Genomic DNA, 17,349 nt, shown 5'->3' on the forward strand with positions numbered 1-17,349 from the left:
CCAAGGTTCCATTTTTGTGACTCAGTTTCTCTAGCTGGGCCATCTGTCTAATCCTTTTATGTGGCAGTTCACCCCCAGCATCTCCCCTAGCAGACCCTGTGGAATGCCCATTGGCTTCAACTCAAAATCTGCACCACCTAAGAAGGAAGAATAGCATGGGCATACCAAACTACAGGAGCTCCTCTCTCTAAGCCTGTTTGTTTCTGTGGCTATGCCCCAGGGCAGTGGGAACAATGCCTCTTCTTTACCTTGAGGAGTATCATCACTGATTTAATAACACATCTCCTTCTGTCTTGTAGTCTGAACCCAGAGAGGGCAAAGCCAAGACATTTATGTCTGGTTGCAACACTTCTTTCGCTGTCTCCTTTCCTTCTCTCTCTTCCTACTATTTTCAAGGACAAGATACGTAGGTTTTTCTATTAATTCTATATCATATCTTTTTTCTTTCTGACTGAAGATTAGCCTTAAAGACAGACTTGGCCTTGATATGCTAAATGGAGCATGAAGAAATTTGGAAAAATTCTTTCTCAAGAAAATAATCTGTTTTGCGACATATTCTTATTGCACAATCCAACCTAATGTCAAGAGCTGAATATTACCTCCTCTTTCTCTTTGCATACCTTCTGCTTTAATTACTAAGCTTCCCTCAGACAAATAGATACTGAGGACAGATTTAGAGTAAGTCTTATACTCAGAAAGGTAAAAAAGAAGACATTAATGTTTAAAATTATTTCCCCTATAAAAACTGTACCATCATGATCACTCTGCTTTAGGGATACACAACAATACAACAACAGTGATATCTTTTTCTTTTTCTTTTCCTTTTTTTGAGACTGGTTCTCACTCTGTTGTCCAGACTGGAGTGCAGTGGCACAGTCATGGCTCACTGCAACCTCAGACTCCTAGGCTCAAGCAATCTTCCCACTTCAGCCTTCCAAGTAACTAGAACCAGAGGCAGGTACCATCACACCCATCTAATATATTTTATTTTTTGTAGAGCTAGGTTCTCACTATGTTGTCCAGGCTGATGTGCTGTCTTCTTAGAATGTGTGTCTTTCCCTTGGACAAAGGAAGGCTATGTGTTGGTTGTGTACCCTTCTTCGTGGTTTCACTTGTCGGTCTTGTACAAGTGTATCTCATTTTATTGCACTTTGCTTTGTTGTATTTTGTAGATATTGCTTTTTACCAATTGCAGGTTTGTGGCAACCCTCCATCTACCAAGTCTATAGGTGCCATTTTTCCAACAGCATGTGCTCATTTCGAATCTCTATGTCACATTTGGATAATTCTCACAATTACGTTTTATTTTTTCCTACATAATGAAGGTACACTCCCGGCCCACCCTGTAGTGACACATATGAATAATTGTGACCAATGGGCTATATGAAGAAATAAAGTGCTTAACTTTTGGGCTGAAGCATAGGAGAGTAGCCATGACAACTGGCAGCCCATGTATTCCAGATAGTACAGCTACAAGATGTTGAAGCATCTGCATCCTGGGTCCCTAAGTCGTATGTGGATCAGAGCTGCCCCAGCAACCTGCAATGGAAGTGAAGTGAGAAACTTTTGTTGTGTTAAGTCGCTGACATTTGGGAATCAAATTTTCACTGCAGCATTAGCATTAGCTAATTAGCATTAGCCTAATCTGACCGACAGAAATGGAATGGGAAAAGAATAAAAAGCACGTGTCTGTTTCCTCCTGCCCACTTTTAAGGAGATTTTAAGGAAGTCTCACTCAACATCAATAATTTGTTTTATTAGGCAGAGATGTGTTATAAGTCCACCCCTATCTGCATGGAAGGCTAAGAACTATCATTTTTTAACATGACATATGCTTCATTCACTATTATTAGTCAAGAAAAATAGAAGGATAACTACTGGGCAGGCAACTAGCATGGTTTGCCACAATCTACCCCCTTGGTTACCTGTCATTCAGATGTACCCTTATTTCTAGTGGTATGGAAATAAGGCTTGTACCAGCTCACAAATGCCAGCTGTTAAAATTTCAGACATTTTGTGAGTTGATTATTAGAGATAGCCATTATTAAGAATGAATATATAAGCTAGGCATGATGGTGCACACCTGTAATTCCAGCTATTCAAGAGGCTGAGGCAAGAAAATCATTTGAGCCCAGAAGTTCGAGGCTGCAGTGAGCCATAATCACACCACTGCATTCCAGCCTGGGCAACAGAGCAAGGCCTTTTCTCTAAAAAAGTATAAATAAAAAAAATTACATACATTCAGTTAAATAAATGGCATCTAAAACAAAGGTGAGATATACTCAAAATTCATGACTTCTTAATTATTTTACCACATTTTTCTATTATCTATGATCTTGAAGTTGCATATATCATATCTGTATAATGGAGATGCTTCAGAGTGGTGTGATAAAATGCATTTGATCCAATTCCACCCTCATTGACATCATGTTGGTATCTTGAAATCAGTCATGGTGGGAGTATTTACACCACAGGATTCAGCAAATACTCTAAATCAGGGCTTGATCTTTTATTGATTGTCTAGACTTAAAGAAAATATTACTATGGAAATTAAACTAAAATTATATTATGACAATAGCCTCTATATGGTAAGTAGCACCAAAAATCGAGGAAACATTATTTCAGTATTTGACAACTAGGATCTATTATATCTTCATTGCTTCATTTTCATCTTACTCATAAAAACAAACATATCAACCATCATTCATGTGGGAATTACACTTATTTGCAATTGTTTTGTCAAAAAACACATTCTGTAAGAATCAATTGGTCATAAGGAGTTTACAATAAAGAGTACTGTATATATTACTATTATTATTTGTAAGTTATGAGATACACATCCTTTATATCAGTAACATTTATAATAAATATATATTGTGTGTGTGTGTGTGTGTGTGTGTGTGTGATCTACACAACCCTATCTCAGCTGGTTGTTAAGCATTTATCAGAGCCCAAGTTTCTTTCCAAAGAACATTCCGAGAGAGATAACCTCAAAGTCTCTTGCATTTCTTGCATCCAGCTTAAAATGTAGATGCTGTGGGAGATATACAGTCTTTCCATCAGATACAAATGGAAAGTTGTTTGTTTCTTTGGTTTGTTATGGGTCTGCTAGCCTATAAACCAAAGGAAAATTGGTCTGCCCTCCATGTACAATAGTGGAGAAGAAGCAGGACTACCATAATAAGTGCCCATTTCGAAAAGAGGCTGGAAAGTGCACAGTCATCAGTTATTAAAGCACACAGTCATCATAGAAATTAGGCAATTCTGCTTGACAAGAGTAGCAAAGGCTTCCTGTCTTGCCATGGGTAAGTTCCTTGGTTGGCCGATCTGGCTGAATTTGTTTATTCTCTCTGAAAGGATCTACCTGAGTCCCTCTTCCCCTCCCCTTCTGGCTATCCCCTCCAATGTGGCTTGGTAAAGATGCTCTTCCTAGGGCTACACAGCATTCAAAACCAACTTGCTATTGGTGTACTTTTAGTAACAAGGGACTATTTTAGGGGTTTACTAATCATAGAGAATCTGGGGACAGTCTTAGGGAGAAGAAACTTCCTTGGAAATATAGTTCCCTTTAAGCTTAGAACAGTTTTGCTTTATTTGCTCCTGGTAAAGCCTGCATTTAAAAATAACAGTTGGCTGGGTGCAGTGGCTCATGCCTGTAATCCCAGCACTTTGGCAGGCCAAGGCGGGTGGATCATTTGAGGTCAGGAGTTCAAGATCAGCCTCGTCAACATGGTGAAACCCCGTCTCTACTAAAAATACCAAAATTAGCCAGGCGTGGTGGCGGACGTCTGTAATAATCCTAGCTACTTGGGAGGCTGAGGCAGGAGAATCACGTTCAACCAGGAGGCAGAGGTTGCAATGAGCAGAGACCATGCCATTGCACTCCAGCCTAGGCAACAAAAGCGAAACTCCATCTCAAAAAAAAAAAAAAAGTAAATAATAATAATAATAATAGTCAAAGATGTTATCCAGATGTGGATTTCAAGCCTGAGGAACCTCCTCTTTCATGTTCACGACTCCATGCTCTGCCCTTCTTTCTTGCCCTGGATTCAATGGCTGTTGTCCAGAAGCAGTTAGAAATAATCAGTTCCCAGGGGGAAGCAACATCCTGGATCCCATCACTACTGGCAGGCTTTGTGCCTTCTTCCAGTGGAGCACCGGTATATAGGCTACTATTTGTCAATCACTATTAATAATTGCTTCAAGTTTGAAGGACAGAACCTATTGCCTTCAGACTCTTTTCACCATAACTTGTAGACCAAACTCAGGGAAAGATTCTTTAGAAAATAAAGGTGTTTCGGCTGGGCATGGTGGCTCATGCCTGTAATCCCAGCACTTTGGGAGGCCGAGGTGGGTGGATCACTTGAGGTCGGGAGTTCGAGACTAGGCTGGACAACAGGACGAAACCCTGTCTCTACTAAAAATACAAAAATTAGGCCAGGCATGGTGGCGGGTGCCTGTAATCCCAGCTACTTGGGAGGCTGAAGCAGGAGAATTGCTGGAACCTGGGAGGCAGAGGTTGCAGTGAGCCGAGATCATGCCACTGCATTCCAGTCTGGGAGACAGAGTGAGGCTCCATCTCAAAAATAAATAAATAAATAAAAATAAAGACAGGGGCGTTTCTTCCCTTCTCTGCTTGTAGCTCAGGTAGTTCTAGTCTGGTGTCATCTCTTCAGTCTGATTTGGCTGAAGGTGGTAGAGCTAGGACATATCCATATATAAAATCTTTGCCATCATTTCTCCTTATCGTATAGCCTCATTTAGCCGATTACCTGCATTACCAGTAAAGCAGGCAGCAGTTAAATCAAATGTTCTGCCACTACCTAACAAATATCACCAGCTTTCTGACTTAAAGTCTCTAGGTGCTTATTACCCAAAGCCCCATTTCTATTTCTCCCACAATTTTAGTTTCACATTTTAGGATTACTGAAAGCATCTCCCTTCTAGATACCAAATTTTGTTATCAGTTTGATATTATATTTAGCTCTGAAAGGTAGAAAATTGAAAAATAGTAGTTTGAACATATTAATGATTTTGTTTTCTCCACAAAATCAGAAGCCTAGATTCAGATCTTCCAAGCTGGTGCAGCACTTCACCCCTGCATCAAGTTCTTGCTCCACCTCCAGCATTCTGTCTGTCATTCAGAAGGTGAAAGGCAGAATACGAGGGGTACACACAGAACTGATCTAGTCCCTGTAGAGCATTACTGAAACCCCCCTTTCAAAATAATAGTGATAATTATGAATAATAAAAATTGCAATTTCTGGTATAATGTATCACGATATCACCATAAGAGGAAATCTGATAAAGCTACACTCAGATACATTAAATTCAGATTTTTCTGTAACTAAGTGTTAATTATCTTTTTACTATAACTGGAATAATTTCCAGAGAAATCTCTGCATTCAGTTGCCAAGGGCAACACTAATGTCAAATTTTTGACTTTGGTAACCACAGTAGAACTTTTATAAGATGGGTTATAAAAACCAAAATTATCTATTGATGATTCAGTAAGAGACCTGATTCAACTTTACAGTCTTATAGCAATTTCTGCATTTTGTAAATTCAAAAAGAACTGCCCAGCTGGGATGCAGTAATTTCATTTTCTCTAAAATATCAGTGTAATCACATAAAAGGGAAAATGGCCCCAGGAGAAGTTCTCTTGCTATTAGCAGTAACATATATAAAACTCTTCTCAGAAAATGGCTGTTAATCATGTCATTGGAACGGGCCCTAAAAAGTCATTTGTGCCATCTTGGGTGGATAAATGAGAATTCTAACCTTAAAAATATATCCAAGGAAGAAGTTCCAAACTCTTCTTCTGTTGGCTTAATTATTACGGGCACTGCCTTGGAGCGATGTTAAAAAACACTGATGATGCAATTCTTTCAACAGGTATTTATTGAGCATGTACTGTGTTTATAACATAGTAAGAGAAACAGTGAAATATGAGATATGGTCTTTCACGGCAAAGAGATTATAATGTAGTAGAAGAGATAAAACATGAAGAAGGAAGAATTTGCCACAGAGAAAGATATGAAATGACCGAAAAAGAAATCCTGAAGGAGGGTGGCTCTGTTGGGCTTTAATAATCAGAATTTGGAGCATGAATCTCAGGAAAGAGAACATTCCCATGCATCCAGTTTTTATCAAGTTCTCCCTAACTCTCACCCCGGCACCTCTCTTACCCCTACTTACTTGTTGTCTCCTTTCTTGCCTTGGTTCAAGCCTCTGTGGTTTTCCACCTAAACTATTATGATAGATATCGAATTTCCCTCAATTTCTCGGGTTTTAACCACCAAAGTCTTTAGCAACCTGTACTCATCACTATAAGAAAGTGATCTTTAAAATATTGGTATGATGGCTTTTTCCAGGCCTGGGATTAGGGGAAGACAAAGGAAGCATTTGCCTTGAGTATAAAATTTAAGTGGCCTTAGAAAACTCAGTAACTAAGATGACTAACTTTTTAATGAAACATTTTTAAAAAATCAGAATTAATGCAAAAGATCCATGATGAACAAAATGTCAAAATTTTAAATAAAAATAAGATCTGACAGTGCTGTGCCAAGCCATGTCGGAGCCTGAGACAAAAGTAAAAATGTATGTTCCTAGAGCCATGTTTTTATGTGTTTTTAAAATGGTTGTTTTCCAGAATATTAAAGTAACTGAAAAAATACTGAAAAGTTGAAAAATAAGTATATTAGAACTCAATATTATTTCATCCAAATATTTTATTTTTAATAAAAAACATTAGTATAATTTTAATGCTTTGGTTTTAATAAAAACAAAGTCACCAATTCAACAATTTTTTTTTTTTTCTTGAGACAGAGTCTCGCTCTGTCGCCCAGGCTGGAGTGCAGTGGTGCGATCTCGGCTCACTGCAACCTCTGCCCCCCGGGTTCAAGCAATTATCCTGCCTCAGCCTCCTGAGTAGCTGGGATTACATGTGGGTGCCACCACGCCAGACTAATTTTTGTATTTTTAGTAGAGATGGGGTTTCACCATGTTGGTCAGGTTGGTCTCAAACTCCTGACCTCATGATCTGCCTGCCTTAGCCTCCCAAAGTGTAGGGATTACAGGCGTGAGCCACTGTGCCCAGCCAACAATATTTTTAAAATGTCTTTTTTGCCTTGATGCCTTTGCTCACAGTACTACTTCTGCCTGGAGTGCCCTTGCCCAAATGTATATCAGGCAGATGATTATACATTTTCCAGAAATAAGGTTTTCCTGAACCACCCTCCCCTCCCCTTTATTCCCCAAATCAGGCAGAATAGACGATTTTTCCTTTGTGGTTTTCACTGTAGTCTGTATTTACCTCTGTCAAAGAACCAGTGGCATTTCAGACATATGTATTTTATTATTTGCCCTTTCTAAAATAGGACTACCTTATATACACCATGGAATACCATTCAGCCTTAAAAAGGAATGAGATCATGTCGTTTGCAGGGACATGGATGGATCTGGAAGCCATTATCCTCAGCAAACTGACAAAGGAACAGAAAACCAAACACCGCATATTCTCACTTATAAGTGGGAGCTGAACAATGAGAACACATGGACACAGGGAGGGGAACAACACACACTGCGGCCTGTGGAAGGGGTCGGGGACGGAGGAGGGAGAGCATCAGGATAAAGAGCTAATGCACGTGGGGCTTAATACCTAGGTGATAGTTTGATAGGTGCAGCAAATCACCATGGCACAGGTTTACCTCTGTAACAAACCTATACGTCCTGCACATGTATCCTGGAACTTAAAATAAAATAAAATTTAAAATAAATAAATAAATAAGGCAGGTATTGCTCTTATTCATCACGGAATCCTTGGTGACTAGTGTGATGTCTGAGACTCTGTAGGTACTTAATAATATATGTTGAATGCCTGGATTAATGGACAAACAAGGGTGAAAAAGTGATAAATATAGTCAAAGAAAAGTAAGTAGAAAAGATTTCTTGGGAACATAGAAGCTATTTTAGATAAAGCCAAACATTTATGTTTAAACTGCAAAAATTCATAGCAAATTACTACAAAATAGACAAGTCAATTTAATTAGTTGGTTAATTAAATATACTTAATTATTTAGCAAGGCTAATTTGTTCACCCTCTATTGAAGGATGAAAGAACTTCAGGCAGGGAGACAAAGTGAAAGTCTATTGTAATAGTTTGTGTCTGACGTGATAAGGGTCTATAAAAAGGTGATGGAAGAGGAAAGGAAAAGCAAAATCCGGATGAAAAGTTATGAAGAATTATTTCATTGGATTTGGTAAAGAGAAGATGGAATATCGCAGTTGCAGTTTGTTCTTAAATTCGACATAGCTAAAGCTTCAGGCATTGTTCAAGGCCAAGGTCCTTGTCAACATCTAGGGCCGTTTTATCTTTCAAGCCCTAAGGCACCATGCCATACATAGTTCCATAAGTTTTTCATGGACCCATAGAAGTGTTTAAGACATTACAAACAAAAAAAAATCACTGACTCCAAAAAAACAGGAAAATAAAATTGCAGTGTTGAAATGAACAAGTGTTTGATTCAACCTCCGCAGAAATGTTTGAAAGATTAAAAATATTTTATTGGCCGCACAATATTGCAAGGAAGACAGCAACATTGAAATTACAAGTGTTTAATTAAATGTCTCTGGATTGTGACATTAGGTCAACTAGTTGAGGGCAACTCCACTCAACTCATGTATATATTACATTTAATGTGGAATGAGAGCATTTTAATATGTGTAATAAAAGATAAGAGAGTCTCCAAAAGTAAGAGTTCATAGAGCCTATGAACTATCAAAATAACCTTGTCAACACTCCGTGATGGTTCTTGTCACAATGATCATTATCTCTGTACCTCACAGGTGGATTCTGAATGTGGGTCAATGTCCATAGGAAATGGTTCCAATTGTCTATACTGCTTTCTAAGCACCTGGACCTGAACCCTAAATGAGAATGTAAAATGAAATACCGTGTTCCTCATTCTATTTCTTCAAAGTTTATATTGTGTTAATTTTAAAAAAGCAAAGTTTAAAGTATATGTTTCAGGCTGGGCACAGTGGCTCATGCCTGTAATCCCAGCACTTTAAGAGGCTGAGGTGGGCAGATCACTTGAGGTCAGGAGTTGAAGACCAGCCTGGCCAACATGGCGAAACCCTGTCTCTACTGAAAATACAAAAACAAGCTGGGAGTGGTGGCACGTGCTTGTAGTCCCAGCTACTCCAGAGGTTGGGGCAGGAGAATCAATTGAACCTGGGAAGTGGAGGTTGCAGTGAGTCGAGCTCACGCCACTGCACTCCAGCCTGGGTGACAGAGGGAGACTCTGTCTCAAAAAAAAAAAAAAAAAAAAAGTATATGTTTCAGTGAAAACAAAAAAACAAATGCTATTGATGGTAAATAATCACATAGTAAATGTTTCTCAGTAATTGGCATTTTCAACACAAGAGGATGAGCTGAATTTATAAGTGCTTATGCAGTGCATCCTTTGCTTTTACCCTGTCAAGAACGGGGAAGCTGGATTTGGATACAATGGATGGGAGGTACACCTAGTTTGAACTTAGTCATTATCAGAATGGTCCTTAAGATCAATAACTAAGGACATTAACCAGTTCTTTAAACTGTCCTGTAGTGTAGCATCCACAAATTGCTGCTCCTGTGCCATTTTAAAAAGCCTGTTCCTAGGGACTTTGTCTTAAACAATGTAAACCATCAATTTACAGAGCACTGATCTTGTTCAAGTCTAGGTGAATTCTCACTGTGACAGTGGCATGAAGTACCAGGAGCAGCAGTGTCTCATTGGCAAAGCCCTGGGTCCTACCTACGGAACCTCAGCAGGTGTGATTGTTACGGTGGAGAACACCAAAGGTGAGCTGCACTGTAATTCTACTGCAGTGAGCCCTTGTCTGTAGTAACTAAAGTCACCTCTGGAAATAGCTATTTATACACCATTTTTCAGATGAGTAAATTTTCTTTAAGCAACTGTACTGGCTGACTAGGGAAATGGAAGTTTAATTCAAAAAGAGAGAAAAAATAGGATTTGCTTTCAAGGGGATTTGACTCTGTAAAAAATGCAATTTGTATTTTGAACCATTTAATTCTGGTTTTCTTTTCTAAGTTATCTGAACTAAGTTAATCTTAGGCATCAAATTGTTGGAAATACTCATTTGCTTGGTTTGTTTTATGCTGTCCCCACAAAAAGCTTACATTTTCCTAAAATTCCTACTAATAGTTTGTCAGAAAGTCCATATATCCACAAACACCTGCCTCTGCTTGATATTCACTCTTTCTCCCTCTTACAGATCAAACAATTAAGGCACAGTGATTTCCCCAAGGTCACACAGTTCTTGGGTGCTAAAGCTTTTACTAGATGTTCTATTTTGTGGCTCCGGTCAAAGGATTTTTCCCACCTGGGTCTCAATGTACCCTTAGCTATTTCTTTTATTTCTTAATTCCAGTTCTGAAAAGGCCAAATAGAACTGTTCATGTTAACATTCAACAAAAACATCTGTTACAGGCAGTTACTGACTGACTAGTAATATTCATCTTCTCTGCCAGATCTAAATTGGACCTGGGAGAATTTCCACATTTGCTGGTAAACTATTAAAGGCTCCATGTTGGGGCATTTTCCTGAGAGAAGAAATAGCTTACATATCTCTTCTTAACGCCTATGAAAAAAATTGCCCCCAGATGGGTAGACTGTGATTTCTTATAGGAAGGAAAGGAGGATTTCACAAAAAGTGGAATCTCTCTTGCTTTGGCTAAAGCGTCAACTCATTTCCCACTGCCAAATTTAGCAACGATGTACACCTGTATCCACACAGTCTGCCTCCCCTCGTTACAATGGACAGGCTGAATCCACTCACATCTAATGTCAGCCGTTCCACTTGTGTGCAGAATCCCTTTCTTACTCCCCAGCTGTCCTTCTGTAGCTATTCCTTTTCCCCTGCACTATCAAATTTTTCATCTCTCCTGGATCCTTCATGTTAGCATACATAGAGGTTATCTCTCCCATTTAAAAACAAACTTTTATTTCATATCCTCTCTAGCCATGTCCTATTTTTCTGCTCCCTTCACCGTGAAATTCCTTCCAAAAGGTCATCTGTGCTCTCCGTTTTCTTCACCTTTTATTCTCTTCTCAGCCCACACAAATTAGATTGCCATCATGACAGCTCTGCTGAAACCAGTCTTAACAGGGTCGCCAAAGCCTAGGGTGACCGTATGTTCTTGTTTGCCCAGGACAGTCCCAGCTTACACCTATTGTCTTGGCAAAATTATTAATAACTTTTCTCTCACTCTTAAAAAACCATGGGTTGGAGTATAAATTACATGGATAAAAAATCTTCCAACCAATGACCTCCATCTTGCAAATCTGACTGTCACTTCTCTGGACTTCTCTTTCTTAACCTCCCTGAAGTGCTTCTTGTGGACCTTTAAATGTTGGCATACTGCCAGGCTTCCAACTCAGCTCTTCTCTCTTGTCTACCCACACTCTCTCTGTAAGTTATCGCACCCAGTCCTATGGCTTTGGGCACCATCCGTATTCTAATAACTCATGAATTTGTGCCTTCTCTATGACCTCTAAACTCCAGACGTACCTTTTCTGCCTATTGGAGAGTTCCACTTGTATGTCTAACAGGGATCTAAACTTTAACATGTCCAAACAGAGCTTTTATTTTCTCTCCATCCTTTACTTTTTCTTCCCTAGTGCCCCCATTCTCAACTGCCAGGTCAAATACTGTGCCGTCCTGTTAGTTCTCACTTTTCTTCACAACCCATATCCAGTCTTAAGCAACTTTAATTGACTGCCTCAAAACCTGTCATCCGCCTGAGTATTCTCCATCTCTCCTTGCATCCCCACAGTCCCGGTCACTCTCCTTCCTTACTAGAACTACCAATGGTCTTCCTGGGTCTATTCCTGCTCCTCCACAGAGCAGCCAGAGTAATACTTTCCAATTGTGTATCAGATTATGTTACTCTTCAGATCATGCCCTCCAGAGACATCCCATAGAGCAATGAGAATAAAATCTAGACTTCCTTCCATTACTTAGAAGGCCCTGGTTTCCTCCATGTCTTTGATCTCATTTTTAATCATTCTCTCCTTGCTCTCTCTGCTCTGTCCATGCAAATGGCCTTTGTGCTGCAACTGAAACACACCAAGCTTCTTCCTGTCTCGGCACCTTTGACATTGAGGTCCCCTCCACCTGGAAAACTCTTCTCTGGGCCCCCTAATGGCTTTGCTCTCTCACTTCCTTCAGTTCTGACTCCCCAGCTATTATAGCACCCCCATCACTCTCAACTCCCTCACAAGGTTTCATTTTTCCTTCTAGCACTTATGATTACTCCAAATTGTACTGCCTTTTTATATGCTTATTTTCTATCCTCCCCATCACAATGTAAGAACAAGGAATAGAACACGGGGTCCTATCTGTGTTATTAATCCCGATATTCAGAGTGTCTAATTTACTCTGACTATATATTAGATGCTCAACCAACATTTTCTGAAGGAATGAGTCACCCAGTTTTCAACTGAGTGAATTTTGAACAGTCCTCACTTCATCAAGTATCTGCTCCCTTCGGAATTTGTGGACTATTTGTTACATTGTCTGCATTTTTTAGATCTATCTAGTTGAATGATACTCCCACAGCCTGTAAACTCCCAGAAGGCAATGACTGAAGGAGCCAATTAATCTAATTTAGCCTCCAAAGAGCTGCACATCAGGGTGCCTGACTTCCTTGTGTCCGTTTTAGACAGGCAAACATATCCATGTGACTATAAAGACAATAGTGAAGGTCTCATATCTCAACAGCTCTAGACTCTCTTCCCTGCTAGTTTCTTGTTCAATCTCCACATAAATCTGAATTGGGTTGCACATCTGATTCTAAATCTACCTTTAAGTGGGGGTTGGAGTCGGAGATAGAGTGAGAAATACACGTCTACTCCCCCAACTCCCAAGAGAGATGAAAACATACTGAAACTGTCAGAAGAAGAATAGTCAAGATTATATATTAAATCATTTATGTATGTCACATGTGGAAAAATAAAAATAACTATCTTAAACCAATAGAAATAGCTATCATAACTACATCTAAGCAATCAATATCTCCTTCTCATCTTCAATTTTTGATATGGGGACCTGTTTCCCTGAGGGCTAGATGCTCAGTTCTCCCAAATGAACACTTAATTCTCCCATATGCCTTGCTCTAGACCACCTCTCTTAGTGGTTTATAGGAGTGTGCTCTCTTCGTGAAAGTCCAAGGCCAAGCAGTGACCCTTTTGCTGGCATTGAAGCTGGGACAAATGAAGGCCTTTGCGGATTGTGCAGAGTAATCTGGGCACATCCAGAGCTTTGAAGTGCTTCATAATATGGTAAATATTGCAAGTCAACAGCTATCTAGATTGCAATATAAATAAGGTTGATGATGACAAAATATTTTAGTACAAAGACATCAGTTTAACTGAAGAAGTCATAGCTATCAGGCCTCATGATGACTAGGATGAAAGATCCTTCAAGACTGCCTGCCACCTCCACCCTGATTCTACATTCCCCTCGGGAACCCTCTGGCTATTAATTTGGCTTCCCAATTATTCTGAAACCAGAAAGGAAGTGTCTTCTTGTGACTCTCCCAAAGTAAGTTAATAATTGGTCATGTGATCTTTGCTTTTAAAATATTTATTCCTTTTAACACAGTAATTTTATTTCCTATGACACTAATAAGCAATATGGTAAAAAAAAAAAACCACTTTGCATAAAAATGTTTATAACAGCATCATTTATAATGGCAAAATTTTTGGAATAACCAATGTTATATATCTAAGAGTGATTTAGTGATTTAGTAAAACACTTGACTCATTCTTATATATGCTGTCATTAAAAACATTTTAATGTCTACATAATGACATAGAAAAATGCTCACAATATAACGTTAAGTGAGGAAAAAAAGAATATAAAACTGTTTAGTATGATTCAAAATGTATAAATGTTGTATGTGTGTGGGGGGTGTAAAACACTAGAAAGATACCAAAATATTAATAATGCTTGGATCAAATGATAATTTTAAAAACTATTCTTATTCTACTTTATTTTTTCTTCTATCTTATATTTTTTGTAATTTCTAAATTTTGCATGAGTATATAATATTTTTAAATCAGAAAACTATGCATAAATTTACATCTACTTAAGGAATATTTTAGCCAAAAATGATTTCCTTTCAGAGACATACCACATTTTTTCTGTACGTTTTCCCCCATCAGAAAAGTACATTTACTTTGCAAAGGTCACTAAACTCTAAGTTAGTTATAAAAATCATTAAGGATGGGGTCCCTGAGAATATGCAGTTTTAAAATGTTATTTAAGTGAAGGCATAAATGCCATAGTTCAGGAAACTGTAAGAATTTTCATTGTTAAGTGTGATCACAGCGATGAAATAATATAATTAAAATTCTTATTCAAAATCTAATGCCCAGATGCCTATAACTCATCAGGTGCTTGAGGAGTTAATTTCCAGAAAAATGAGTAAGTAGCATGAATTGTGACATATCTATTCTCCTACCCCTCCCCCTATCTGTGAAAATATCCAGAATTTGCTTTAAAAGCTATGCAAAAATGGCAACCCCCATACAGATAAAAAAGATCGAGGGAGGGAATGAAAGATGAAGCAGCAGATGAGATAATAGACAAGATAATTACAGAGCTTTAAAAGCCTTGGATTTATTTTTAAGATGTAAGAGCTCTATTTAGAAAAGCCCATAGCTAACTTTATGTGAATCTTGAATGAATTGTTCTGAAATATGTGAATAGTAATAAAAAGAAGGAAAGGAGAGTTCGCTTTGTTTTCTGTGCAATGACTATGTTGACTATCCCCGTGCTGACTATCCCCGTGGCTAAGGTGGCCTGGTGGCGTTCTGTCCTTTACATGAAAGGTTAATGCCACTGACTTCCCCATGGGCAGATCAGGGCTTGGGGTTTTGTAGGAAAAGCTATTTGCCTCTCTCTGACTTTTCACCATGGCCCACAAAATACAATTGCTGTGGTTTTAAAAGAATTAAGAAGCATATTTCTGTCTCTCTCCCGCTTCCCAGTAAAGGAATAGTAACATCTCAGTTGTGAGGTCAAGAACAAACGAAACCTTTTCTGTGCTTTTGTTTTTAAGCTGGTCTGTTCTGAGATGGTACTTGCCCTTTTCTCTGGAATTTGCCCATTGGCCACATATAGCATTCTCTCCATGCATAAACCATTCTCTGCCATGCTCTGGCCTAGAGCTCTAGGCCAGAGGTCTTCTGTTTATACTACTTTGGGTTGGATGGGCAAATAGTTACCCATGGCCTAGATGCAAGGTCTAGTGAATATGTAAAAGCTGATCTTTTGGCCTCTATCAGACTCAGGTGTCTGTTTTTAGGTGGTTCCAAATTAGGAGAGAGAAAAGAGTTTGACTACTACTTACTTCAGAGAACCCAAAAAGGCTGCATTTCCTTGAGGGGTCTTCAATTTATACTGACATGTCCACATTAGTTCCGAATGGATCTCTCACTTAGGCAACAAGATAAGGCTATATATTGCCAGTATTGTCAATCAAATGAAAGGTTGAGATTTAGGCCACAAAATGTATTCTAATTGGTACAACTTACAGGTATAATTTATCTGAATGCAGGGTTCTAGAAAACAAAATCTCAGCATTATTGGAAAGGATGGATTGTCTACTGATGACTTTAGGATTAGAGGAAGCACTGTGGCTTCTTGGAGAAGAGAATGAGTTAGGAATTTATTCTGAAAAAAAAAATCATTTATAAGGAATTTTAATCTGTCGCAATCTAGAGTCCAAATCTGAGTGGCAATGTTAGGCATTTTCAGCAGGAGACTAATTTAGAGCCACATTCTTTGAGTGTGTGGAGATGTACTTCCTTAAGTGTAGGTAAACAATTTACCTTTAAAACTAAACAGAGTGTATTATGTCAGTCTTGGTCCTTCAGGAAATAGCTGCTAAGACAGAAGTAAACAAGCAACAGTTTTATTGGTAGAACCATCTGTGTGAGAGAAAATGGGAGACCGTATGCAAGTCTGGCACTGAGTGTAGGGCAAAGAAAAAGGACAGGTTGAGTAGAAGCATCTGGGGTAGCATGGCTGTCAGGCAGTCCTGTATCTCCCAGGAATGAGCCTGCCTTAGTGTCCCTGCGCCATGAAGCCAATGGCTGGAATCACCCTGGGAAGCATGGCCAGGCACAACTCACAGGTGTGGGGTTGAATTTTAGAATGTCCCAGCTGGGGCCCTTGGTCAAATCGCTCCCTGTCATTGGGGCCTACAAAGCACATTACCAAGGCCACCTGACCCAGGATTTAGTAACCAAGAGAAACAAAACTAGACTGTTTTCAAAGCTGTATTTCCACTGTAATTTGCTAACAGTACTCCACCAGTGGACTGTTTACTTACCTAGGAAGCAACTGATTGAGAAAATCACTATTTTTAGTATGTTATGTACATAACTGAGAAACAGTCAAAGGAAAACTATTTGCTAAAGAACAAGAGAAGCTCAAGGGGTATTCAGAATTTGCCAAGAATCATTCCATACTGTTTTTTTTCATCAAGGACAGTGCTCTGAATACTAGGTCTATTACCTGCTAAATTTCTGAATTCCCAATATGTGGTGTGTGTGTGTGCGTGTGTGTGTGAGAGAGAGTGTGTGTGTGTGTGTGTGTGTGAGAGAGAGAGAGAGAGAGATGCGTGGTGTAAGGGAACTGAGGAGAGAAGCAGAGAGAGATTTAAGATCCCTAGAGCTCAAACACATGTCAGTGTTCAGTCAATAGCTAGCTGGCACATGTGGAGCTAAATTTAAACGTATGTTTTTGGTTTAAAAAACCTTGTCCTGACTGCCAGAGGAAGAGAGGGGTCTTCAAGTTTGCTTTTAACCATCCTGAATTTATAATAGGGTGTTCATATGAAGCAAAACATAATAAAATACATTTATCGGAAACACATTTATGTTTGTACCAGAAGAATAGGGTCATAATAATCTACGTAAAAGTTTTATGGGGGATTATTCTAGGCATTTATTTTTCAAAGCTTTTGCATATTTCACATAGCCTGTGTAATGTAATTTTTATAATGGTTCCTCAGATATATCATTTTTACTATCACCAAGATCTTTTTTCATCTGAGTGAATGAGGATGAGGTGATGTTTCTTTGTTGTAAAGTTCAGGATCTAAAATGGTTTATAGGGTACAACTTCATCAAATCTCTTGAGTTTGCCATGCAATGGGATGGGGCACAAGTGTTCTCTAAAATAGGTATGCTAGCTACATAGTCCTGTCCACATAGAGTCACTTTCTGATTACCAAGGTAATCCAAGAGCAGAATATTTGGTCTTCAGAAC

The 17,349-nt window shown here is 38.9% G+C and overlaps 1 long non-coding RNA gene across 1 annotated transcript in view; it reads right to left on the minus strand.

Annotated features, from left to right (window-relative positions):
• Positions 1 to 1,312: 1,312 nt before the first annotated feature.
• LOC131381996 (uncharacterized) overlaps positions 1,313 to 17,349 on the minus strand; it is a 132,939-nt gene continuing 116,902 nt past the window's right edge. Inside the window, exon 8 of the long non-coding RNA XR_009211124.1 lies at positions 1,313 to 1,539. This is a non-coding gene — a long non-coding RNA (uncharacterized LOC131381996). The remainder of the gene's footprint in view (positions 1,540 to 17,349) is intronic.

The sequence above is a fragment of the Hylobates moloch genome, unplaced genomic scaffold, assembly GCF_009828535.3.
Source record: "Hylobates moloch isolate HMO894 unplaced genomic scaffold, HMol_V3 SCAFFOLD_19, whole genome shotgun sequence".
NCBI lineage: Eukaryota > Metazoa > Chordata > Mammalia > Primates > Hylobatidae > Hylobates > Hylobates moloch.